Source organism: Anser brachyrhynchus, assembly GCF_964034855.1.
Source record: "Anser brachyrhynchus genome assembly, chromosome: 4".
Classification (NCBI taxonomy): Eukaryota; Metazoa; Chordata; class Aves; order Anseriformes; family Anatidae; genus Anser; species Anser brachyrhynchus.
This window is the reverse complement of record NC_137698.1, coordinates 30,207,040-30,234,899: the sequence shown is the minus strand read 5'-3', so window position 1 is coordinate 30,234,899 and position 27,860 is coordinate 30,207,040. Positions and strand designations below refer to the sequence as shown.

General features: G+C 35.1%; 2 long non-coding RNA genes across 3 annotated transcripts in view; one reads left to right on the top strand and one right to left on the bottom strand.

Moving 5' to 3' along the window:
- LOC308195083 overlaps window positions 1–27,860 on the bottom strand; it is a 252,908-nt gene that overhangs the window by 25,884 nt on the left and 199,164 nt on the right. Inside the window, exon 16 of one of the 2 annotated variants that reach the window (XR_013951254.1) lies at window positions 534–10,323. The exons of the other annotated variant lie outside the window; for it this stretch is intronic. This is a non-coding gene — a long non-coding RNA (uncharacterized lncRNA). Of the gene's footprint in view, window positions 1–533; window positions 10,324–27,860 lie in introns of those variants that run through there. 2 annotated transcript variants of the gene reach the window in all.
- Window positions 10,318–24,058, top strand: LOC308195084. The gene is made up of 3 exons (XR_013951255.1): window positions 10,318–17,929; window positions 18,424–18,474; window positions 19,492–24,058. It is a non-coding gene; the product is annotated as an uncharacterized lncRNA (long non-coding RNA).

Genomic DNA, 27,860 nt, shown 5'->3' with positions numbered 1-27,860 from the left:
TGTTTCTTGTGGTGTGTTGTTCTTTGAAATCAGGGAGATTTGAGAGATTCCATATCTAAAAATCCAAATCCAAAGTCTGAGAATCCAAATTGGAAAATACTTTGAAATGCTTTGGCTTTTGTTTTGTTTTCTTTTATTTTTTTTTTAAAGGAAGTCCAGGTAAACCTGGACTTACTAAAGCAAAACTGATGTGCTGGAATAATACATATTGATATGTCTGTAAATACTTTGTGTCTATCTAAGAATGTAACACAATATCCAGTCTGAAAAGAGACAGAAAGAATGTAAATGGTAATACAAAGCTACAGTTAAGTATATATAGTTAGGGATACAGGTAAAAAGAAGAAAATGTGAAGCATCATAATTTTTTTTTTGTTGGCCTTTTGAATCTGAGTTAAAAAAATAAAGATATAATTAAATAAACTTTCCCTAGAATAAGGCTTTATTACAACATTCTCTAGAATCTTCATATAAATTGAAATTTCTTTAAATTATAGTGTAAAGTATAATAAATCTATTGTATTTTTTCCAGAATTTCACAAAAAGAAATAAATGACATCAGACTCAATGCCTGTTTGAAGAGAAATTATGCTGCCTGTGATTCTGGAAATGGTGATAACTACACATTAGCAACAATGAATATTTCAGGGTACTCCATCAGGCATTTCATGTTCCTGGCCTCCCTATCCAAAATGGTAGAGATTTTGTAAATTAATGCCATATACCAGGCCTGGACAAGGTTCTCAGAAAATGTAAATCAGCATAAATCTAATGAAGTCACTCGGCCAAAACCAGATGAGAATTCAAATTTGTTCAGTTAATCTTAACTCTGATTTAATTTTTAAATAGTTAATTTACAATCTTTTTAATCTACTTCCTTGTTTTAATAAATACTTAATAATGAATGGTATCATATTCCATCTATCTTATTTATAGCCAAAACAGGAAACTGTGAATGAATCACACAGAACTCTCTCAGATAAACTACTATTTCTGTTAGTTCACATTGATTCAAGTGCTGCAGCAGACAGATTCTGCTTGTCTTCTTTTTGTCCCCTACTCGTCTCAGCATTTTTATTTTCCCTGTCATACCCCATCTCATATCTTACATCCTATATCCTGTGGTTATCTGGGAGACATTGCTAGATATTGCTTTTTTTCTTTAGAGTTGGAAGTAAGGTAAATAAGAACATGCTGATAGAGAACTGCAGAGAATCTGAAGAATGGAGGAAATGATGACAAAATGAGAGGCTACTGTCTCTTTATTCTTGAACAGTGCCCTAGTGAAAGATCGCAGTGTCACATGGTAAAGTCCTGGTGGCTACTGAGTTGGTGCATAAAAAGAAGTTTAGTTTTGAGAAGATTATGGAAAAGAGAAGAAGCTTTGTGAACTTAGAAAATGGAGAAGAGTGCTCAGAGAAAGATTTGCTGCTGGAGAAAAAACAAGTCATATTAGGTGGCAGGTTTAGAAAGAAAAAAAAAAAGAAAAATAAAAGAAAACAGCAGCTAGTACAGCATAGAAGGGAATGATAGGGGACAACTACTACAACTTAGGAAAGCAGGAGACAAGATACCAAGTCATACGAAACAAGAAAGACCAGCAGATATTATCTGAGGCTGAATTAAATTACCAGGGGAACACAGCAGAATCTGCTGTTGACAGGACATTTGACAGATTCCTGCTAAAGTATCAAGAATGACTTTGCTAAATTATGGTACCGTCAAAGAATTAGAATCTTAATTGGCCTGGATCAAACTCAAATTAAAAAAAAAAACAAATTGTAAGACTGATAGAGTGATGACAGGATCTTTATTTATTTATTTGTTTATTTATTTTGCATTTTATTAACTACCTCTTTTATTCACTAAATAATAACAAATAAGAGATGACTCAGTTTCAGTAAGAAGTAACCAAGATTTATGGGTTGTAGATAACATGGGGAACTGCAGATTCATCTCTGTACCTGGGAAGATCATAGAGCAGATTCTCTTGGAAGAAATGTTAAGACACATGCAAGAGGAGGAGGTGCTCTGAGACAGCCAGCATGGCTTCATCCAGGGCGAATAATGCCTGACTGATCTGGTGGCCATCTATGATGGAGTAACTGCATCAATCAACCTGGACAAGCTTGAAGTGGGTCTTCGTTAGTGAACCTACTGAATTTCAACAGGTCCAAGTGCAAGGTGCTGCACCTCTGTCAGGGCAATCCAAAACATAAGTACAGATGGGGAGAAGAACTCATTGAGAGCAGTCCTGTGGAGAATGACTTGAAGGTTCTGGTGGAAAAAAAACACAAACAAACAAACAAAAAAAACTTGACAGGAGCCAGCAGTGTGTGCTTGAAGCCCAGAAGGCCACCTGCATCCTGAGCTGCATCACCAGAGGAGTGGCCAGCAGGTCGCAGGAGGGAATTGTACCTCTCTGCTCTGGCTTTGTGAGGCCCCACTTGGAGTCCTGCATCCAGGTCTGGGACCTCCAGCATAAGAAAGGTGTAGACTTGTTAGAGCAGGTCAAAAGAAGGACCACAATCAGAGGGCTGGAACACTGCTTCTATGAAGAATGGCTGAGAGAGCTGGAGATGTTCAGCTTGGAGAAGAGAAGGGTCTGGGGAGGCCTCATTGCAGCTTGTCAATGCTTAAAGAGGGCTTATAGAAGACCTAAAAATGTGTCTGGCAATCTTATTAATAAAAGTGAAGTGTAGTGCTTGAAGTAAGTTACAATTTAAAAATCACAGTTCATTCAACTGTTATTGTTTGTTTGTTTTAATTTGTTGTGTTTTGTTTTTTATTTGTTTGTTTTGTTTTCATTTTAACCTGTAAAAAAGCATTTCTGGTTATTTAATTCTGTACTGAAAATCCATCATTTAAATGTCAGCCCCTTCTTTACTTTGTATTGTGCATTCATGGTGGTTAACTATTGTCAATATAACTTCAGAGTTCTACCAATTATTTAGAAGAAAGTGCTGCTGTTATAATTGCTAACTATATATCATTTTTCACTGTTCCTAAGTGCAACCAATTTTTGTGACAGTTCAGGATAATCACATATTAAACCTTTCTGAAGTAAGCTTGAATTTTAATAAAGGATTTCTACCTTCAAAAACATGAACCCTTCCAATGCTCAGATCGAGGGCTTTAGATTTAATGCACTTATTTGTTGCTGAAAGGTGTGAGAAGGTCAGGAATGAAAATACAGATACTGCGCTAATGCTGGCAGTTTCAATTCTGCATCTGTTGGCTTCTCCATATTGCAGCTGAACTCTGATAAATTATACCAATTTATAATTCTAAAGTGGTCCCATGGGTATCTTTTTCTTTTGCATTTTGGTATGTATCTGCAGTGACACGGTTTTACAGGTTGCCTTGACATAGCAAATATAGCAGACTGCTTTTCACTGCAATTGTCATGCTGTGCAGGAGGACTGTATTAGGATTTGGGAAAAGGCCGTTGTGACACTATCCTTTAGGAAAGCTCTCACCTCAGCTAATGTATTCTTTCATCCTGCGAGTTCCAGCGTGATGTGAAAGAAGGCATAGAGAGTTATTTTTTAGTTTAACACAAAGTCGTTGGAAAAAGCCTGGGAAGTATCGCAGTGGGTCAGCTCATCTGAAAGCCTGCACGGAGTGGACCTCTGCATAAGAGAAATTTTCTGTGCTACATTTTGTGGTAGTCTCTAATCTGTGATTATACTTTTATTCATGATTATACTGCCTTATTGACATGCACAGGATGAAATATTTAAGAACAAAAATTAAATTAAATGAAAAAAACTTACCATTGCATTACATTTTATCTATTTTTATTATTGTTTATTTTTCAAGATCTTCTTCCAGCATAGCCTTTTTTTTTTGGTAATTTCAAAGTCTGTGAGTTTCACTCATCTACAGTTCTTTTTCTGTTCAGCTTGATTACATTTTACAAAGAAGAAGTTGTATTGCTTTAACAATCTTACATGAGTCAGTATTTTCTGTGTAAGAACAAATATATCAAACATGATGACGATTTTGAGGTTTTATATTGTTTTTGTTTGTAGAGGGGTTTGTAGAATAAGAAAATTTATAATAAAATACTGGAATTCTTCTCTTGATGTTTATACTCCATTATAAATAATTCATTTAAGCTTAGACCATGGTTAAATATTATTTTACAGCTATTTTAATTTGATTATTAGTGGATCTTTCAAATTTTAATTGATGATGAATATGATCCAATATACATTTCTTAAATAAATATGCAATCCTGAATCCCATGAAGTTGACCTAGCTAATAAAAACATTTGAGTACCAAGAATAAACTTCATCCTACATAATAATTCATCACTATTTCTGTCATTTCATAGTTTTTAATGGAATTAAGTGATGTTTATATATTTATTGCTGTTTAATTTCTTTATACACCACCGAGTTTTATGTCATTTCTAAGTAAATTAATTACATCTATGTTTTTCCCTGCTCTTCAATCTGTACACATGATTAGAGGCCATTTGAATTAATATCTATATATATCCTGAACGGGAGAGGTATGTTTGAGGTAGTTTTCCAGATGTTTGACTATGGAAATACTATTAAAATGTTAGTAAAATAATACATGAACACCTGAAGTAAAAATAAGCAGAAGCAGATGTAATCATTCTGTATATAATTATACTGTATATAATCTGTTAGCTCATGCCTATGATAATGGCACTGAGGATATATTTAAATAATGTAAAACTTTATCTGAATTATGAAGTATCTACTTAAAAATCTGCCTTCTGTCATACTACAATATAATATCTTTCTAACATGTTAGTTGCTATTATGTAGTAGTTCTAAATATTACTCATATTGGAATTAATTTCTTCTTCCAATAAAAACGTACATGCTAAAAATGATGCACCATTAGCTGACAATATGCCATAAAAATCACATCAAGGATAAATAGATGTCTGTTCCAATTGAAAATGAATATTTTAAAAAAATTCTCCCCTATATCTTATAACTTAGAAGTAGAAATGCTTCAGTATTAACAATTAAAATTAGTATTTCAGTAAACAGTAAGAGGAAAAATAAGTGGAACGAGTAACATATATTAAGGGAAAATGGTGGCATATTACCATATGAGCATTCAAGGTAGCATATAATCATTTAAGCTAACATTCAACATCTTATTTTCTTTTTTTTTTTTCTTCCCCAGTACTTATAAATGGAACAGAACATTAAAAATGTTAATGTCAGACCATGTACTTAAATAAGGCTTCTATTCCTGGTATTCGTAAAAGTCAGTGGAGCTGAGCAGGTACGAACTTCCAAATCAGAATTTCCAGCAAAGGTTAATAATTTTCCCTCAGTGCTAAAGCACATTAAAGTAGATTAATAATTGCAACAGTTTATACATTATATATTTATATAAAAGTTAAAAAAAAAAAAGTGCTATACTACCAATAAGTCTTCCCATTGTTTAACACTGTTTAACCATGTTAAACATGAACCACGTAAGGTTCAAATATATTACATCATAAAAACAAGCTTGATCCCCATCTTCACTGTCAGCCACCATCCGCTGCATGAGCACAATCACAGTCCTCGATGCAGGTTGCACAGATCTTTTTCCAAGACTAGAGATTAGACTAAATGCTGGATTTTAATGTCTTTATTATCTCTTTATGTGGTTTATCACTGAAAACTGACATGGAAATTTAAGTACTGAAGGTTAGACCTGAAAGGTAACATTATTATTCACAATGCTTTAAATGAATTCTCCTCATAATGACTTGGACACAATAACTTGTCTTAAAGTTATGTGGAAGATGGAAGATTACATTTAGATTTTTTTTTCTGTTATTTGTTCATTGGTTTCTAAAGACATGGCTAAGAATTCAGGTTTGATATACAAAGGTCTGTGAATGGGTCACATACATAACTAACTGATTTAATCTCTTGATTGATGTACAGTCCTATGTTTAAGTAAAGTTGCAATACTTAGGAATAATATTTGGTAGCTATCTGCTAGTCTCGATTTAATATCTTTTATAAAATGATAATGTAATTTGATGTATATTAAAAGTTAACATTTTGAGATGGAGAACAAAGAAATACCACCAACTGTAACTGCACAAAATTGTTACTTCGGAAGATATGAGCTGTTTTTTAAACTGATGGTGCTTTTATACGTCGAAATAATCGACGGGTAGTTAGGATGGTGTTTTTAGGGGAGGTTTATTGCCACAATCAGTGTTGAAGTTGTGCAAATGGTGCTTAGTCCAAATACAGCCTCCAGATTCCTTTACCAGAATTTGATCTAAAATGCCTATTTGTCTGTATATTTCCTGAGGGAATTTAAAAGAAAAAAATTTTCGCCTGTCACTGAATCTACATACAAATTACATTAGCCAAGGAAATTCTTAAATTTTAAAAGGCCAGTTTTTGAAGCTTATGGTAATGATGACCGTGATCAGGTAAATTCCCAGAACAGATAGATGGGTTAACAGTGGTAACTGTTAGTACTTTCTACTCTTTTTATTGCTTGATATTCCTTGAAAACTGTTCTGTGGGAGTTAAAACTCATGAATAAATAAACACATACCCGTGGAAGAATGCTTTCAGCTTGAATTTTAAGGAAATGACATTGGTGTTTATCATAAGATATAGGTAGAATTTTCCCATTCTCCATGACTCCCTCCTTGCATTAATAAGGAAGCACAAGAATCATGCCAACTTCATAGGATGCCAAAAAAATATTTAGCAATAGATATGTATATATTGCACAGTATGCAGAATACTGATCTTTTACATTTTCAACAGAACAGTCAAAGAATATCAACAATGAGCACTGTAAATCTGTGTAAAAAGTGTTTTTTTTTTTTTTTTTTTTTTTAGTCATTTGAAATACCAATTGTGATGTTAAGCAAAAAATAAAGCTACAAATGTGTTTAAATAACTTTGGATCTAGCTTAAACTGACGAAGAAGGAAAGAAAGAAAGAAAGGAAGAAAGAAGGAAATTAAGCTGCCTTTGCACCTCTCAGTGCAGTATGCTGAGTTACAAAGAGAGTTTCATAGACAGAATACAATTCAGTTGTTTTTATATCATCATCCCAATATAAGAAAGCACTTTACATAGAGTCAAACACAAGCTGCAAAGTAAAATAAGCTTTTAAAACCAAATTTTAAACAAGAAACATATTTAACGAATGGGTGAAAATTAGAATAAGAGTTTCATATTCACTGGCCATCATTTGTTTCATATTCACTGGCCATCATTTGTTTAAAGGATCTTGTGCTTAAAAATGTCAGTACTTAGTAATGAATAGGAGTTGAGTTATATGGAATAGAAATGATTTTTAAGTACCTAAAACAACAAACAAACAAAAAATATGGATACATACATGCATGCACATACATGCACAAGTTTGAAGGAATATCCTTCAAAGGATATGTGTAAATGTACTTGTGCCACTGGGACTCATTTATGTATGAATAAAATAAAATTAAAATAAAATAAAATAAAAACAAACAAAAAATGAATTCAACAAGTAATGACCAAGTCTTTGAAGATGACTAGAGCTACTGGATCAAGCATGAACTTGAACTCTAAGAGGAAAAGGTATTAGTCTGTTATTTTTTTCCATTGTTACATTTTTTCCAACAACAGAAAAATAATCAAGTGGGACTGTTCCTTTCTAGTAAGAACTCCAAAGTACTTGCTTAACAGAGCATGAAGAACTGCATCTTTTGGGGTGATGAAGGGGAAGAAGAAAGGATTCTAAGTAGCTTTAGAGGCATGATTTATGAAACAAACAAAAAAAAAAAGCCTTCAGGAAACAGCTATGTCAGAATCTGGGTCAACATGCTAAAGACCAGAGGAAAAAATACATTCAGCTATAAATTATGACAGCTTCTTATTTGCCAGAGGAGTAAACATATATAATATTATTTAAAATACTCATATTCATGTAATTAAAGAAAGGTGATTAGGGAACTGAAGCATCTTTTATACAAAGAGAGGGTGAGAGATCTGGGACTGTTTAGCCTGAAGAGGAGAAGTGTGTACAGTGTGTACAAATATCAGATGGGGAAAGTACAGAAGACAGAGCTACACTCCTCTCATTGATGCCCAGTGAAAGGACAACAGACAGTGGGCATAAACTGAAATACAGGAAATTTCATTTAAACAAAAGAAAAAACTTATTTACTGTAAGGGTGATTGACCACTGGAACAGTGTATCCAGCCTGTTTCTGTAGTCTCCATCCTTGGAGACAGTCAAAACCTGACGACATGGTTCTGAGCAACCCGCTTTTAAGCAGAGGGTTAGACTAGATAATCTCCCCTCCAACCTCAGTGATTCTGTAATTTTGTGACACATTTCATATCAACGTGGATAAGTACGCATTCTAAAGAAGAAATAATTCTGGCAAATAATAATAATAATAATAATAATAATAATAATAATAATAATAATAATTAATTAGAATTGACTAGTCTCCATTTGTCATACTTGCCAGTCAGATGAGTGTCATGTATTCTTTATTTCTGTTGCTTGAAACTGGCCCTGCCTTGCCAATGACTGCAATGACAATGAATTTGTCAGATATGTCTTTTGATTTACTCTGGCAATAAGTATCCACAAAATATTGTAGTCTCTGTGCTATAAACTATGTCTCTTAGTTGGGAGTTTTTACATAGCTGAAACATTACAGGGTAAGTCAGCAAAGGCCCTCTAGCTGTCAGGAAAAAAAAAAAAAAAGGGCTGCACCAGACATGACTTTCTGCCGGGCACAAGCCTCTTATAAGCAAGCTGTTCAACAAAAGTATAACTTCTTACACATATGAAAAAAGTCAGATTTACGTCCTAATAAGATGTTCATCTTTTCTAATGTTTTGATTGGAAGAAAGGAGTGGTGGTCCTCATACAATCTGCTAAACTATGATGAAAGCAACTAACAATTGACTGACTAACATGAATGGCAAGCAACCAACACTTTATATAAACTTGAAGCAATTATGTTTTTTAAATACTTGATTTTATTTATTTTTTTAATGTTTATGCACTGTGTTTTTATCATTGTTCAGTCCTAGTTCAATTACACATTTGTACTCAGGAAAGAATTTATAACATTTGAACAATTTTGGCTTTAACACAGCAGAAAAGTAAGTTATAAAATAGAGGGAGGATAAACTACTAGTTTAGAAGGGGAAATAGTGATATTCAGATGAAAGAATAGTTGTACAAATCTATATGAGTTGTGCACAATAACTTCTATTTGACACAGAGAGCATCAAATATAGAGGATATAGTCATCTTGGAAACATAAACCTAATTCAGATGGTCTAGCAGACCTTGCCTCTTATGTATATATGCAAATCGTAGGAAATCCCATATTCCCTCACAGATAATTTTTCCATGTATATCACTAAAGGTGTTCCCTTTTTCATTGTTTTGCAGGTCATTGTGTGACCTCAGTGTATTTTATGTCATGGAGGAATACACTTAGAACGTACATGTTTAAAATTCAAGGTAATATTTCAGAGAAAAGGGTACTTTACCCTAGTATATGAAACAAGGCCATGCTAAGCACCCAGAATGTAAATGTTTATTCTGTCGCATTTTTAGAATAGATGTTGGCACTAGCAGGAGCAAATAATTCCTGTTGTTTTGATAGCATGGGGTAGAGAATGATTGAGCTGTATGGCCAGCACTGTATCATTTTGCCATGCTACCTTTCTGTTCCATACAAAGATTTCAGTGTAGGCTGATTCCCCACACACTACTTTGCTCATGATTTCACCACTCTGGACGTACATTTTGGTGTCCTATTATAAAACAAAGAAAACCAGACAAAACCAACCAAACAAAAACACTTCTGGCAGTTGTGGAACTTCCCTCTAGTAATTTTTCTCAGGTTGTTCCATGGATCTGGCATCAATGGCAAAGAAACATGAGGAGAGGATAGTAATCCTGGCCTTTATTTAAGGAAATTTGTCCCAGGTGCACAGACAATTTGATTCAGCAGACCTCCTTTGGCACTTAAACCCAGATGGCCTGCTGTGTGGTGGAGAGCTACAGTTCCATGGTTACCCTCGAGAGGCTTGAGCTAGTCTGCTGGAAGGCCAGGCCCCAACATGGCTGATCCCATGTGACTTGGAATAGTTGCTCTACATGCTCCAAATTGCAAAGGAGGTGTGAAATTCTTAGTTATCTTGCAGTGGCTCCTATTCCAGATGCTCCTCCTTTCTTGGATTAACACTGTCCTGATGCAGCACTTCCCCTTTGAAAGATGAATGGGAAACTCTTGGGAAACAGCCATCTTCTGCCCTGTGGCTACCATCACACACGCTGCTGAGCCTGGCAGTAAATATGGATACGTTATCTACACAAAATGTTTTTTTTTTTTTTTTAAAGACAGAATTCAGATGCAGTTTAAATGGTAGCAATGGCATTGTATTAATTATGTTTGACTGATTATACTTTAAATTGTAGCTCCTGATTATACTTTAAATTGTAGCTCCTGGTATATAATTCAGCTGCTAGAGGACCAGAGAACTAATTTTCACTAATAAAGTGAGAATTTACTGTCATATTTTACCTGAATGATGTAATAAGACTGACTTAATGACAGCAGACTGAGATTGGGATGTATGTTAGTTATGACCTAGGTAGGTTCTTCTCTGTTAACTTAAAAGTCACTTTAAAATAGATCCTTTTTCAGTTGTTTTTATATTACAGAACTGTACTGAACATCCTATTAGGGCCCATTCATTAAATTTACTGTCAGTTGTTTCATGTGAATAACTTACAGCAAATAATCTCAAAAAAACAATATTAGACTTCTAAATTTCCAAAGCCTTAGGATATGAAGAAGTAAAGCTTTTATATTAATTAGCAATAGATTTTGCTTTTTTCTCCTGCCATGTAAAAAAAAAAAAGACAACAACAACAAAAAAAAAACAACAAAAAACTTTCTGAATCTTAGTAAATATTAGTACTTTTCAGTTATATACTAAAACATGGTATGCTATCCTAGGACTGCTTCTGGCAATGATTTCCTTATTTGCATGGTGAGGGCTGATGTATAGGAATTCTAGTCATGTGGTTTAGTGGAGGACTTGTTAGTGTTAGGTCAGAGGTTGGACTAGAGGTCGGAGTTTGGAGGTCTCTTCCAACCTAGATGATTCTGTGATTCCGTGATTCTCTTCTCATGGACTCTTATGCTGGGAACACAATCAGTCAACAGAGCATGGATCAAACAGGTAACTACAATGCTTATTTCTAACATTGATAGGTAAAACTTGCTTTAGTGTGCAAATAAGCAGTTGTAGCAGTCTCCACCACTTCTCAGAAGCAGAGGCTCCCAGCCCTGTGTGTGTGAGCCTCTATGGCCAGGTGGCATCATAGCCCCACGATAAGCCCATGGTATATCTTTCTAGCAGGCTCAAGTATTTTTCTCCTGTTAGTTCTGGATTCATGGCTCAAGCCAAGGCTCAAAAGTCTGTTTGTATTGTACTCAGCTCTTGTTCAGGCCAAGGACTTGATAGTCCTATCTCACACAAATACAATACCTTTTTAATGACTTTAGCATGAGTTTAAGATCTGATTCTTTCCTTTTTCAAGTGGATCAAAAATCTGACAATTAAATGCTTACATGTTACTTTATAAGGGGAAAATCCTGCACTATACATCATATGATTTCCTGGAAGAAATGAGATTGCAAGGGGAAAAATAGTAGAAATAATAAAATGCATTTCTGATTTACATTCAAAGAGAAACAAATGTTTTCCATAAACATAAACATGCCAGAAAGATGTGAAACTGAGTTGATATGTAACTGTTTGTGCCCAAGAACTGTTTAATTCCTTAGTTGTGAGTTTTGTACCTGCCATCAAACTAGTTATTGAATCACAGGTATTTTGGAAGGGGGGAAAAGTGAGGAGTTCATTAAGAAGCTATGGATTTTATTCAACCTTCAGATGCAGAGTGCATGTGGTATACCGGATATGGTAAACAGCATTTTAAGCTAAGCTTTTTTATTTAGCACTTAGAGTATCTATAAAGAGTGAAGGATGGCTCTTGTCTGTTAAGTCTGTTATTCCAGCCTTAACTATTTGCTTTATAAATGTGTATTCATGAACAAACGCACACTTCTACATAAATTATATATGAAATAAAAGGGAGAATAAATCTGTCAGGTGACTCACAACCATAAAGGTGAATAGCCATTTAACTTGTGTAGTGATAGGGACCTCACCTGCTTCCACCTCAAAGATCTTTTAAGCTTGTAAGGATTTAAGGTTTTTTTTTTTATTGGTTTTTTTTTTTTTAGAATATAAGCTCTTGTGGAACGAACTTTAACATCTTGTTTTTATAAGATAAAACAAGTGGGTTTTATCATCTTTGTTTCTACCTTTAGATACTAACAAAATAAAAATTCAATTTAAGCTTTAGTCTAAAAAGGGCCCAGGTCTCTCATTGTTTGGAAGGCTACTAGATATTTATTAGCATCCAACAGAGTATTAGATTTTAAAGGATAAAGTTTGTTCTGCTCACCATTTCAGAAGCTACCGTAATGTATTAAGGTATCTAAGAAGTAGCTGAATAGCCGCCAGTACCTCTAAAGACATCATTAAGTTGTGAGATGGGATTCAGACACTGTTGTACTTAAAATTTTTCGCTGGCTGACTATTTCCTGCTCAGTGCAATTGTTCCCAGCTCTTTAGGAGCTTCCTAAACATCAGATACAGGAAAAAAAAAAAAAAAAAAAAAAAAAAAGTTCTTTCAGGCAACTAAATTCTCTACCAGCTTTCCACTTTTTTTCCACCTCTTTAAGATAGTATGAATGTGACAAATAAATAATTGCTTCTCTCTCTGTCGTTATAACATTCCAAAGCTTTTCCTTTGAATTTCAGAAGCCAAGAAAATGAAATTAGAGAAATGTTTTATTGCTTACTTTTGTTAATGCTACCTGTCAGATATTAAACAGAGTGAGAATTTTGTGTAGTAATTGAGGTTAAATAATTTATTTTTAAGTAAGTATACAAACTAGCATATTATTAAACGAGTAGTTTTTTTATCTCTTTCTAAAGCCTGCAGCATGAGGGCAGATATTATGCAAGCACCCAATGAAATGTCTTTAACATCTGAGGCTATTCACATTAGAACAAGTAGAATATTGTCTTCAGCGGAAAATCAACTGACCCTCTGCTAGCATAGCATCTATTATGCAGATCCCAGTTGCATTCTTGTAGATTTGATTAGGCTTTTTATTTCAAATAACAGTGATAAAAAACTTAGCTTTCACATGTGAAAATACTTCATTAATCAACCCTATTTTTTTAATAATTCATTTGCTACTTACATAAGTATTTACAGACTAAAGCAATGTTTTGGATGATGGTGTTATTTCACTCTTTGTGGAGAACCATTCCCCCGAGTCATGCCATATTAATTCTGATACGCATGAGTGAAATATTTCAAAAAATGATTTAACAACAGAAAAAAATGGTACTCTGTGCCCCATTTGAATTGTCAGAGCATCAATATGTAACCAGTGAACAAAAAAGAAATCATTAATGGGAAGACTAACAAACAAGTAGGAGCCGAAGTCATTGTTCTCATTCACATATCATCAATTTGCATTACTCAAGCAGCACTAGGAAAAACCATGTACAAGTTCAAATTAATGGAAAAAAATCAGATATTATAGAGATAGGAGTAATTGAGAAAATAAATGTATTTGGAGGAGACTGAAGAAATATGTGATATATGTACATTAGGAGACATAAGTGGGCTGATTATCCTAGAAAAAGTGTAGATGAAAGGCTAGTATGGTACTGGAAATGTGATTATTGTCTGATCTACAGACAATTGGAGATTGTAAAGAAACAAATAATCCCAGCAACATTTAGGTGATTGAAAGGTAGCATTTGAAATCAACTAGATGTCAATAGGCTACTGAAGCTTCTGTAGATGCCAAATAAATGCATTTTCTTAGGCTGAGTGAGAAGATTAGCAGGAAAGAAAACAAAGGGCACTGCAGTTGCGCTGAATTAGTAATCAGTTGCTAACCAAACCAAGTCTGGAAAATGTGATTTTTTTCACATCAGGAAGTGTGGTCCTGATGCAAATCTGGGAAGATATTGGATACTTTAGGTTGCATGAAACTACAAGGAGGATGATCCTGAGAACTGAATAATCACAAATCACAATATACAGGTTGATGGATAAATATCTACTTTCATATATATAGAAAGAAATGTAGAAAAAAGCAAGAAAAAAGCACCTAAAATGGCAAATTCTTATACTCCCTCTATCCCTTGTTCAATAGCATCTACACTGCTTTCATAAATTACACAAGTGTTAGTGTGTGGATAAGCATTAATATTGTCATGCTGGGAGCTCCAATCTCAGACAGATGGTGTGACACAGCACCGGGAATGTGAATGGTAACATTTAGTTCAAGCAATTGTTCCTAATATTGTTCCTATTACTGGTTTTACAGACATTTTTAACAACAAAAATCCTCATATTATTAATTTTCTATTGACTGCATTCTAAGTTGAGCATATTTAAGTATGGATAATATTGCAACTTTTTTTTTTAATTTTGATTTTTTTTCCTGTCTTTTTAAATTATTAAGTAATATCATTTTTTTGTCTTATGCTTTGAAGGACAAGGATACTCTGATTATATTTAAATGGTAACTATAGCTAATAGCTTTAGGTTTAAAGAGGAATTTGAATTGTGTTGATATCTTCATACAGGACTTTGAAAATTAAAATGATTTATTTTCTACATCTGCTAACAGTCATGAAATGAATTTGACACTTTTGGAGACTTTTGAAGACTTTTTCACTTGCCTGCCTTATTGCTGACATGTCAAAGAACATGTTACATAGAAACCTTTCTGTGGTACAAGTCAATAAATGTAGAGGACTTTGTGTTCTCGATTTTTCCCAGGTGTGTATCTATACATTCTGACAAAACCTCCCATGACCTTTCCTTCATCCCATACTGATTTTTTTTTATGTAATCAACAGTCATGACCTGCTTTTGTCATTACTGACAGTGTTATGAATCCCTCATATAGTCACAACAGTCTGATTTTATATGAGATATTTGTTCACAGTAAGAAAGAGAGTTTTTGATGATCAACAATGCTTCTGAGAAGCAAGTACATCTTAGTATGTAGCATGTAAAAATTATTTTTTCTTGGTAAAAAAAAATAAGATTGTCCTTTTATTTAACCGTGTCTTCTATTCTGTGGGTAAAAACTAATTTCAAAGCTATTTGTTTTGTGATCTGCCACATTTGCAGGTGAAAAAATTACATGTATAAAATTGGTTCATGTAGGGTTTTCACACATTATCTCACATTGCATTTTGTTTGTAAGTGAAAGTACTTTCACACAATTATTACTCTTTGTGAATGATTTCAGCAGAACAAAAATAGGTATGTGTTGACACAACTCCACTGAACTGTGGGATGATTTGCAACGTTTGAAGATGTAACTGAGAGACCACATTTGAACTCACTTGAACTACAGTCCAATATAGTCTTCAGACTGAAAAACAGAAGAAATATCATATAAAGCCAATAAGACATTAAAAAAATGTGCATTTTTTGACTGCCTACTGAATCCTGATCATGTACATTATATTCATTACTGAGTTGCAGAGACTTGTTTATAAACAATATTAAGTCCAATTATACAAAACCATGACAACGGGGAGATAATGCTGACATCCGGTTAATTATTTCACTGCCTTAACACTGCTTTTATTCAGCTTTTGTTTACACTATATGTAATGCCCTTGTTTCAAAGTTATACTTCTTTCATTCCAAATTACTTTGTATTGCTGATACTTTTTTGTATTGGTCCAAAATTACACTTTCAAGAAGTTGAATAAGTAGATGCACTGTCTACAGCATAGGCAAAGTAAGCAGGAAAATATTGCAGGTAGTTCCACATTCCCACTACTCAAAAAATCCTACATTCCTGAAACGCATAGAGGACTATATTTGACAGAAAGACTTAAGCATTGCAATGACTACTGGTCAAAGTTCTACTACCAGTTTAAGTAAGTCCTCAATAACAAACAATACATTTGGGCTTACAGGGAACAGGAAGAATATATGGACATGGATAGGCAAAAAGGAGCTTCCCCCATACCTCCCCTGTCCACCCAGTAGCTGCCTAGACCAGTTATAGTCTCAAGTAATTCAGCACAGCAAGTCTGTGTTAATACTTGACCAAATAATTTAATCATTGGGCAGGCCTGTATTCCAGGGTGAATTTCCCCCCTTTGGAAAATGCCCACTTTCAATTAAGCAGTTTCAGTGTTCATTGGAGCAAGTACTAGACTCCACACATGAACCAAGTTTGCATTTCTTCCCTCTACCTTCTCTTTGTTCCAGTGAGTATTTCATTATTTTCTTGTAGAAAAAATTAATTAAATACCTTCAGCTGAAAAAAATTCAGAGCAAGAGAGATCTGTCCCAAACTATCTGGTAACATTGCAATTAGGGCGCTCTGCTGAGAAGTAAAATACTTTCATCAAAATGCAATCAGAGAAGGAAGAGACATTAACTGAGTCCCAGCTGAGCACCCTGTCAGCTTGCAGCTGTGCTCTGTGGCAGGAGTGGACACTTCTCCACATTTTTTTTTTTTTCCTTCTCAGGGAATTCAGATTGCTCAGAGCACGCCTGTGAGATCAGGTCCTGAAGGTCTAATCTGTGAATCCCACTGTCAGTGGGATACAGCATAGACAAAAGGCAGCTTTACTATAAGCATTTCTCTTCATCCCCAGCAGCAGAAATGTAGGCACTCCTAAGATTTGCTGGGTGTTTTGAGGCTGTAAATTTTGGTCATTTCACATGGTGTGTGCCAACCTGTCTAGCTGCACCTGATGAGGAGCTACAGTAATGGTACCTCTCACAGGCTGCTGCAATGCACTGGGCATCCTCCTGCTCCCAGTACAGAAGATACAATTACACACTTTGTGACTCAAGGACTCATCACATTACATGCTGCTGTAGAGTGCCATTAATATATTGTTTATTTGAGAAGTTGCTTGCCTGAAAGCTGCGATACTGTACCCAAGTTTGATGTGTAATCTTCACCTTTGCATTACCATTAGGTTTGAAATTATTTGTCAATTTGGGGGAAAATGTTACCTTTCGTCTAGATAGGATATCACACAGGGATGTATATGTAAGATTTGTAAACCAGACAAAAATCTTTTGCTAGAAAATTCAAAATATTTTATTTTCAGTTTCCTTCAAACAGATTTAAAAAGAAAGAAAAATTAGGTCAGAAACTATGACACCTAGAACAATCAGAAAATTCACTGTAAAATGCATCTGTGAGAGGGATAAGCAAATTACAGTCCGAGGAGGAAAAATAAGATATTCTAAACTGATAAGTCTGTGTAAGTCTGTTTAATACAGTGGTGCCTTGAGACTTTGCATATCCTCCATTTTCCTGGATGTTTAATAGTTTTATATTTTAAAAAATCTGAATAAAATACATTAAAACTCATAGGGTTCCTTTTTCACTTTCTCTCTTAAGGAATCCTTTCACGTCAGTCTGCTTTCATGCTTGTCAGTACGTGACTATCTGAAAGGCTTCTGCAGTGCTGAAAGTGACAACCATACATACCCATAACTAAACCTCACTGCTGGTCAGAATCTGTCATTCCTTTTCCCCTTTGTCACTGTCGTGGTCTATACCTTAGCAACAATTTGAAAGCTGCACCTCAGCTCTCTGTGCTGGAGGGACTTGAAAGAAGTTTCTGCTGAACTTATATGATTGAAATGAAATGAGAATAAGACAATAGTTGACCACTTATATTATAAGTGAATACTTATGATATTTTGTAGATATAGTTCCAGTTGTCAGCTGGAGTCTGACAGCATCCGGCCATGCAATGAAGAACTGCATCAACATAAGAAATAGGTAAGGAATAGGATGATTGAGGATTTTGCACTTTACCACTACTACTTCTGATGAGAGTGCATTGTTCTTGGAGGCTATATAAACCACCACCAAAAAGAAAACTGTTCATTGTTATCACATACCTGTGATGTTCTGCTGCAAGTTCTTGTTTCTATACGTTAGCCCTCTGTTCTTTAACTGCCTTTGCTTTTTTTGATTTGTTATTCTTTTCTGTAGCTTTCCCCCCCCCTTTTATTTTTTCCCTGAGGAGATTTTTTACAACCTACCCTCCAAAAACAACATACCCAATGGGTCTGAACAGACTCCTCTAGAGGAAGCCTGTTTATACTGCTTTGTTTAATTTAGTGTAATATTATTGGCTTTACAGGTTGAAACATTTTTTACTTTTCAAAGAGCAGCTCGAAAACTTTCAAAGACTAAATTGCTCACTGAATATAGTCCAGGATATGTGAGTAATTGCAATTTCCTTTATCTCAAAAAATTTCCAATTTTAGACAGTGATGAAGAATAACACTAACTACTACATAAAGATGGAGAAAAGCAAGGTAGGGTCAAAAAAATTTCTTCAAACTTTTTTCAAATGTTAGGTATCTTTCAAACCTGAAAAGTAACCAGGTGAAAAGTTAAGAATTATAGACTCATTAACTTTTGTTAAATGTCTTTATGCAAGTTTTATACATTTACATTTGGACTGCATTAGATGTCTAGAAATACATGTAGTCACATCACCATATAAAATCAAAAGTTGAGTATGTAAGAACTCTTACAAAGACAACAAAACCAAACTGTGTTAGTGGTATAAGCAACCTGTGTGCATACTCATGCTACTGTATACAGCATTGAACATTGTTTGGATAGGACAGTATTTAAAATAATAATATTTTTTAAAAGAATATTTCTCCCTCTATAAGCCTGTAATATTCACAGTCTCTTTGTAAGTAAGGGCTTCATAAAGACTATATCTCTAGACACCAATATGCCTAGAATTAGGACCACCAAACTGACTAGTTAATATCAGTGCAGTGGAAACATTAATATAGTAGTTAAAAGGCTTATGGAAAAGTAAATCATTAATCTTTTCAGTAATTCATTCAAATCCATTGTATGCATATCGGTACCTGGGACTAATTGTCCCATGTTTACAGGTTTTACTGAAAGCTTTGTCTTGAAAGAGTGAGGAAAGATTTCCTAACAACAGCCTAATTCTTTATTTTCAACTGTTTCATTAACATTTTAATTTCATGTGTTTCAGAGGTGTTGCAAAGTCATCATGTACATATTTAAATACAAAATACTCAGAAGACATCATTTCACAGAACTGAGCCACACTTAATGTGTGAGGTGTCAGTTTGAAATGTTAAACTATAAGGTAACATTTAAACAAGCCTTAAGGCCAAATTTATCAAGAAATTTAAGAGAATGTTTCAGTACTTTTTTGAACTGCAGTCTTAATCTTTTTGCCAGAATAATATATGCATTATATTATTCTAACAAATCTGATCACCTTTTATAATGTCTCATTCAGATAATAATTCTTGTTTTCTAAAATTTTCAATCTTCAGGAAGAATAAGGATGCTTAAGAAGACGCAAAGACACAAATCAGAAAAAGTGAAAAATATTTCTGTGAAAGTTGAATTCCAATACCATTTGATGTTCTTTGGAACTAGAGAAGTTAAGCAGACTCTGTCTTAAAGGAGGCCACATGAAAAATTCATCACAATGCTAAAGCAGACTTGGAAGAAGAAGCTGCATGGGCTACAGAAAGAGTTAATGGAACTTTCTCTTGTGTTACAGTTCTATTATTGAATAAAATAGCTGTTTTATTTTTCAGAATTGAGATAGAAAGTTGTATAAAACTGTTATAGAGGAATGATGCTGTCCCTTTAGTGCGAGGAAACATAACAACACTAGGAACTGGTTTATGATACTCTTCCATTAGGCTGTCTGCTTAAAGTTGATTGTTACTTTTAAGTCCTTTTAGGACAGACTTATTGCTAAGGAATACCACACACATTTATATAACACATATAAGCAACTAATAGCACAATCCCTTTTACCACCCCTTCATACTATGGGAAAACAAACCAAACCAGACTAAACCAAACAAAAAACATGCTTTCACTTAGACAAAACATTTTTTGTCCATGGCACTGAAGTGCTTTATTAGAAAGTCCCTTTGACACAGAGTATAAATGCCAAACCTATTCTGTAATCCAGGCCTGAAAAGGATGATTGTATGGTCAGTGTAATGTGCTGGTATGCCTAAGACACAGCAGGCCAACATGTGAACTTCCTGCCCACGGCCATACAAAGGGGCAGTAGCTGGCTCCTGGACTCTCTCCTGGTGCTCTTTTGGATCTTGTATCCCTTAGCAGACTCCTAATGCATAACTGAATGAGTTCTTGCTTCCTGTTCAAAGGAAAACTATGTAAAGTCTTAGGTTTAAGGCTCAGAACTGGTCCATATTAGCATATAAAAAAAATTCTAGCTGTTAATTATAAATCATGTATGACTAAAAAATTGTTGGTCAAATTAAAGTTATTTAGAACCTCATCTTCCAGGCCATTAAATCACTTGGATTTGTACAGCACATTTGTGATCTGTTTTCTATTTTTTTTCTTTCCTTTCTGTCACTGAAAATAACATTTGAAAGATTTCTTTCTGCATCTGACAAATATTCTATCTTAGGAGTTCTCTTACCGTTTTCTGCACACATATGATTGAACTCCTAGGGGACTCCATGAAAGCTTATTTCTGTTACTTTAGATTTTGTTACTTTTGCTACACAGTGGCAAAAGCGTAATTTTTTAATGCTATATTTAAAATGATAATGATATACTGAAAAAAAAAATGACAAGAGAATTACTGTGTGGGAGACAGCCTTCTATAGTTACACTTTTTTCAGTACTTCAATGACTGAATGCCATTGCTAGAGCTACCAATGTGCATCTGAATGCTCTAGGAGGAACATAGTACATTAGCTCAAAAGAATTGCTGAACAGGTTTTCCTTACTACAAGACCACTTTGAACTTCACTAATCTATGTGGAATTACATTGAATTGCTATCCACTATCTTTTTTTTTTTTCTTTTTTTTTTCTTTTTTACAACCTTATTTATAATTGTCGAAGTGTTTTCTTTTTATTGGAAAAAAGTATTTGTGTGCTATCATGGCCATTATTTGAAGCCTCCAAAACGAACAACAAGTAAAAACACACACGAACAAATACACACACCAAAGAGAAATTTTTCAGATAAAAATCTCTCGGGTATCTGAACTAAAAGAGCATAACTTCTGTCATTTATTGCTGGTTTCAAAAACACCAGTGTTACACTTCAAGGTTCTACCAAAATGAAAGTCATAGCACACATGGATTATTGGTAGGAAAGTGTCTTGGAGATGCACTTGTTTGTAATTTAGTTTAGTTTACAGTAATTTCTCCTTATTGGCTATTGACTGGAATTGATTTCTTCCTGTTTTGCCACTACAGGGACTTAATAAGAGAACACATTCTCGTTAGAACTTATACTGGTGCATTTCATCGCCTGCTTTTAAAAAAGTAGGCATGGAGCTGCCATCCATTCTTATCCCTCCTCCTCTTCTCCTCCCCCCAACCCCTTCACATAGCTCTCTTTGAACCAAGAGTTTGAGGAGAATGTTAGAACTTTCTTGAATTTACTTGAGGACAGTTTAATAATGAATGTTTTGAGTTTTACATAAGTATGTATATGAGGATAAACCACATTATGACTTTTACAAATGAAAGATCTAGTCACGAAATAATGGAGTTTATATTAAAGCAAAAAAAAAAAAAAAAGCAATTTACAAGAGATAAAAATAATAGCAGTTGGGTAAGAAACTAGAAGACTAAGAAAAACACAACTGAAAACAGTAAGATATAAAAACTGGAAATGCACAAGTAGATGATTAAGGGCTTCAGATGAAAAGGTAAGAGAATGCTGAGGGAATGCTGACAAATAACAACTCACCTGCAGCATACTTCTCAATATATTTGCTAGAGTACATTTTCATGTTATGATTTCTCTTTCTATTGTGTTTATTAAAATAATTGAAATAGCAAAGACTGAAGTAAGAACTGCACTGCTGATGTGCAGGCTGCTTGGTGGTACCTTGAGGTTGCTCTTCCTAACAGGTAATGCTGGGGAACAGGCCCTGCAGAATGTTCCTAGAAAATACTGTACATATTTTGTTTTGTTTTGTTTGTTTGTTTATATCATCTGCAGATAATCAGGTTACAGAATGCACCATTCATCTGATCTGAAGTTCTACCTTGCTATTGATAGGATCAATGATACAGACCAATTTGGGAGAGAAAAGGCTGCATGGAGAGAGAGAGGGAATGAGTCCCTGTGTCATCTGAAGTTTTTTCATTGTTCTCCAGTATGATACTAATGCTAGTCAGAGTGTGAAGACTGAAGGCCCTGAGGGCAGCATAGATATGATAGGAGGGAACTTATAGATCCTCCTCCCAGGACACAGAGCAGCCATCTGGACAGTAGTTATGTTCATCTTTATTCAGGGAGGTTATACACACCTCAGGCTCTGAAGAGCCATAAGGGTTGACTGATTAGAGAATATTTTCTGAGACTAAATACTGTACTTAAAACACCATGAAAATTAATACAAACACAACTGAGAATACGGACTGGGCATGGGTAGCCATGGTTTTCAAATCACTTGCTGATTTTGTAATGGCTGACTTGAAAGTCCAGCTGTGATATGCAACTGCTACACATTATAATTATTTGAAAGGGAATACACTAAATGTGAAAAGAAAATGCTAATGAGTTGTTTTGCTTGTCATTACATTTTATTGTACCATATACTGACAGTCTTCTCAAGGTTTATGGTGGTATGTCTTCCAGAATAGTAAATGCTGTTTTATTTGCTGTGTATCTCAGAGCCCCTATGAATATAAAGACTTGGCTTGATACAGAAGGGTGGGTAAGCAGTGTTGTGGGTCTTTTGTACCATAGCAGACAAAAATATACCATATTAGGTGGGAAATAATTGATTTTGGTAGAATGGTTATTAATTATCTCCAGTTTTAAAACTGTATTCACATCTTTTTTAAGCACTTAATTGCTACAGGAATCAGAAAAGAGAATCGGCAATCTTGCCTTTAGATAACCACAGGAAGCAAAAGCTAAGCAATGACAGCTGAAATGATCAAGTATAACTGCATATATATGTATAAAGAGTGTTTTGAGTAGCTTTTTAAAATAACAGCTTTACAACTAGCAGTTACTGACTCCTGGAAATTCTGGTGGCCGAGTCAGAAAGAGAATAGCCACCTGTGATGAGGGTGTACTAGCAAAGCAAAGCTCTCTCTCCATTCCCTACCCTCCTTATCCCATTTCTAAGCAGACTGCCTTCAGCAAATGATCTCTGCTCACACCACTGCAATGAAGGTGAATCCAGTTTGCACAATTAATAACAGAAGACATTGCATGCTCAAATCAAATCAGTAGTTCAAATCAAATCAGTAGTTTCTTTCATATATTAGCCTTATCTTCATTATCAGTAATTCTTTTCATACGTATATTGTATTCTAAGTTGGAGTTATTGTTTTAAATTGAGACATTGTAACTGAACAAGTTAATAAGGCTTTAGTTGAGCTGCAGATAGGAACAAGGAATGAAAAGATTTTTTTTGTAGTTTTATTTTGGTGGAGTTTCGAAAGCTGATGTTAGAGATGTGTATTAGCTAAGAATGGTAGAGATTCAGCAAAACGAGGGTTGAGGGCTGGGGGCTTAGGTGAAAACCAAGGTTTACTAATGGCAAGCAGAACTAGGAGACAGTAGAAGAAGATTCTCCCGTGTTGACACTGCCAACTTACTGGAATATTTCTCAAAAATCCACCAGGAACAACATTAGGTGTAACAGAGGCTTCTCCAAGTAAGAGGCAAGAAATGATTGGGTTGTACTTGCTGCTATGACAACTAACTCCTAGTTAGTTATTTTGCATTACTTAATACTAACCCTGTTCTAGATCAGTTCATTTTATCCCATTTGTTTAATATTATATTTTATTTAATATTAGATTCTAAGACTGAAGGAAAATGATCCCTTAGGTAAGCAGAAGAAATAAAACTTGTTTTTTGCCTCCTTCCCTCTCTCAACAGTGAGAAAATGTTGATTTAGCAGAGCAAACATTATACAAATTTACAGAGTTTTTCAGTTATTATTATTTATGATAGCTATCCTGGTTTGCATAGATACACATTGAAAAAAAGGAAGTAGTAGTAGAATGATGAAAAACACAACAACACAAAAGTAAAGCAAAATAAATCCTCTAAAACAGGAAAGATTCAAGTAAATATCATTTCTCTGAATAAGGCGAATTGGGACTTGAATGTACATAACTCACAAATGAATAAAAGGACTGAACCAGGCTACGGGATGTTTGACTATAGTCATTCTCATTTTTTAAAATGGAGGAAAAAATCTGGAAGGCTTTGATTTCATCTAAAATTTTTTTGATAACACTATCTTTTCCCTAAATATATTTTTTTAAGAATTTATACAATTTTAACACTTTTAGCAGCAAGTGCACTTTACAACATTCAAAAAAAAATAATTAATGATCCTCATTTTTAACAAGATGCTAATGAGGAATACTGCCAGGGGAAACAAAAGAAAATAAAAAGAAAAGATGTTAGAGGCATGTATGCAGCCTCTTGTAAGGGTAGCATTCATTGAATACACTAGACTTCAGTTAAACTTCTGTGGATATTATTTCTGGTTTTGTCTTTTTGTCCTATCCCCTTGGTGATACTCTTTACAGTAGACTGACATGCATTCACAAGATGGATCGAAATGAGCTTGTAACCAGCCTTCCAAAATACATGCTCTACTGCATGTTTCAGATCATAGGCACCACTTTTTTTGTAAAGCCTAGGAAAACTATCAGTAGATTGAAATGTGGTTTGATATAAAATAAATTCAAATCTCATGAAAATTTAGGCCTGCACTCGTCTGAATGTCATCTTTGTATACAGAACACATTCTTGGCCAGAGCACATTCTTTGCAAAGATCCAGGTTGCCCAATTTAGCTGCTTCATGAATAAAACATAGGTGTTTGGTTCTGGCACACTCATTAACATATCTAACTTAAGGTCCCTCCACACACTTCAAGCTTGGGTGGATCTAAAACTTCTCTAGTAATATCGGCCAGACATAAGGCAACTCTTTATTGATAGTTACAGACCTGTCAACAAAGTGTTCAGCCAAATGCACTTTGCCTTTCCTTGGAACTGCCTTGATCAGAAAGACTGTTCATCATAAGAAGCAGCAGAAGGATACACAAATTAATGCAAAGCAAGCAAATGATCCTTGGGAAGGACCTACTGCCTAATTTATGATTCAATATGTATATAAAATCTCTATAGTTCTGTACTTAAGTAGTTTTGTTTGGAGGAGATTTAATTCTATTTTCCAGGACGTAGTACTTTATGCTTGTCTTTAGTCCTTACTGAATTTTACCTTATTGATTTCAGACTGTTTCTCCGGTCTATCAAGAACATTGCAAATTCTAATCCTGTCCTCCAAAGTGCTTGCAAACATTTCCATTGGATTTTATAAGGAGACCCTTTATTCCACAATGAAAATCATTAATGGAGATATTGACCACTTTCTTGTCCTGTACAGACTGCTACTAAACTCCCCTGATGTAGCCTGAGAGTAAATCATGAATCAGTAATGTCAGAGTGTCAAAAAAGTAGTGATTCTTAAAATGTCATAGCTACAGCTTTCTCCACTGTTGACCAAGTGAGTTCTCACACTGAAAGGAAAAAACAAAACAAAACAAAACAAAAAAAAACAACAAATCATCAAACAAACAAAAACATATAAACAAAAAAAAATCCACTGGTTTGACGTAACTTCTTCCTCATAAATTCCCACTGGCCATTTCTTATGCATCTTGTTATTCTAATGAATCAAACTCTGCTCTTCTAAAATTGATTCAGCAATTAAGCTTGCACTTTACTTATGGCACCTCTTTAATCTAAGTGACTTCACCGGAAATGATGCCATGTTTAAGTGCTTATTCTGTCAGACATTTATTTCTGGAAGCTGATACTGGGTATTTTACAGTAATTATTCCAGTATTTTGAAGACTTAGAACACAAACAATTAGCATAGGTGCCCATTTTTATACTTTTCTCATAAGCATGTACTGTATTCTTTGTTTTACTGCATTACTCTTAATAGGTTGAAGCACAGAAGATTTTTCATCAAAAAGGAGGGGGAAGGAGAAGAGAGACAAGAACAAGTTTATTTCTAACTGTATACTACTGAATTCCTCTCATGGAAACAGACTTCACTGACACATCTATAGCCTGTTACTTGGCAACCTTGACACATTAGATATTAGATGTCATCTGTGTCCCTTTCTCACCTTGAAAAGAAGGGAAGGGAAGGGAAGGGAAGGGAAGGGAAGGGAAGGGAAGGGAAGGGAAGGGAAGGGAAGGGAAGGGAAGGGAAGGGAAGGGAAGGGAAGGGAAGGGAAGGGAAGGGAAGGGAAGGGAAGGGAAGGGAAGGGAAGGGAAGGGAAGGGAAGGGAAGGGAAGGGAAGGGAAGGGAAGGGAAGGGAAGGGAAGGGAAGGGAAGGGAAGGGAAGGGAAGGGAAGGGAAGGGAAGGGAAGGGAAGGGAAGGGAAGGGAAGGGAAGGGAAAACCAAAGTTGGGCTTTGTCTTTCCAATGCAGTGAAACATATTATTTTCAGACAGCTTCAGTCAAAGTCTATGTTATTAGCAGTTATTCAAACCAGATGAATATACCTCTAAAATCAAGCCCATAAATAGAAAACTAACAATGAGTGGCTAGAACCAACAGAGTTTTGTAATTCATGCTGTTATTAATATCCAGTATGTCCTTTTACCATTTTCTTTTTCCGTCTCTGTCTGCCCCCCCCCCCCCCCCCCCCCCCCAGCTTTTGGAATGGCAATTAATACAACAGTTCTGTGAAAACAATGAAGTGAGGGAAGATGGGGGTTCAAACTATTGGAACAGATAGCCTTTAGTATAAAGCCTTGGCACTATCAGTCACTAAAGGTAAATTATGACATACTAATTAGGCCAAAGTATGGCAATTTGAATGAATAAGCTCTTCAGAATACTAGTCAACTGAAATCCTCACCAGGGAAATCATGAATCCCTCCCTAACCTCCAAAAAAAAGTGTATTGCAATAGGAATAGGGTGATCAAAAGCTGTACAGGCACCCTGGAAACAAAGAGAACATTGGGGGATTCTGAAAGAGATCTTCAAGATAATGAGATTTTTGGAATGAAGAGGGTGGATTGAGATAAAATCTTCACATCTCTGCCAAGATGACACTTATAAGATCCAGGGAAACTCATAAAACTGCCAGTCGGTAGGATCCATGTTCAAAACATGAAAAAGGTATCTTTCCTTACAACGGAGTTTTGCTAAAATACATTCTGGATTTAAGAAGTTAAGAGGGGCTCAGGGAAACTTTGGAAAAGGCTGAGAGGGGCAGCCAATGTGGGTTGCTAAATAGGCCTACCATGCTGGGCCTGAGAATCCTTTCATTTGACAACAGTTTGAGGTTTAGAAGATATTGCAGGATATGGGTAAATCTATTTGCCCTGCTTCTAGTCTTCCCTAGGCATCTGCTTAGGTTCAATGTTGGCAATAGAATGCTGGGTTGGACTGACTCGGTTTGGATCAGTGAAGTCATTCTCATATTCTTCCACCAGATCAAAGCATATAAAAGCCATCAACTTTGATTGAGTGTGGACAATGTGAATCAAGTCCTGCACTGGCAAAAAGATGCATTCTTCAGTGGATGGGCATCCTTAAGTTTGTACTCAGCTGTGCACCTAAGTATTCTCATCAAACTGTTTATGAAACAGTAGGACAGCTCTTAATCTGGACAAAGCAT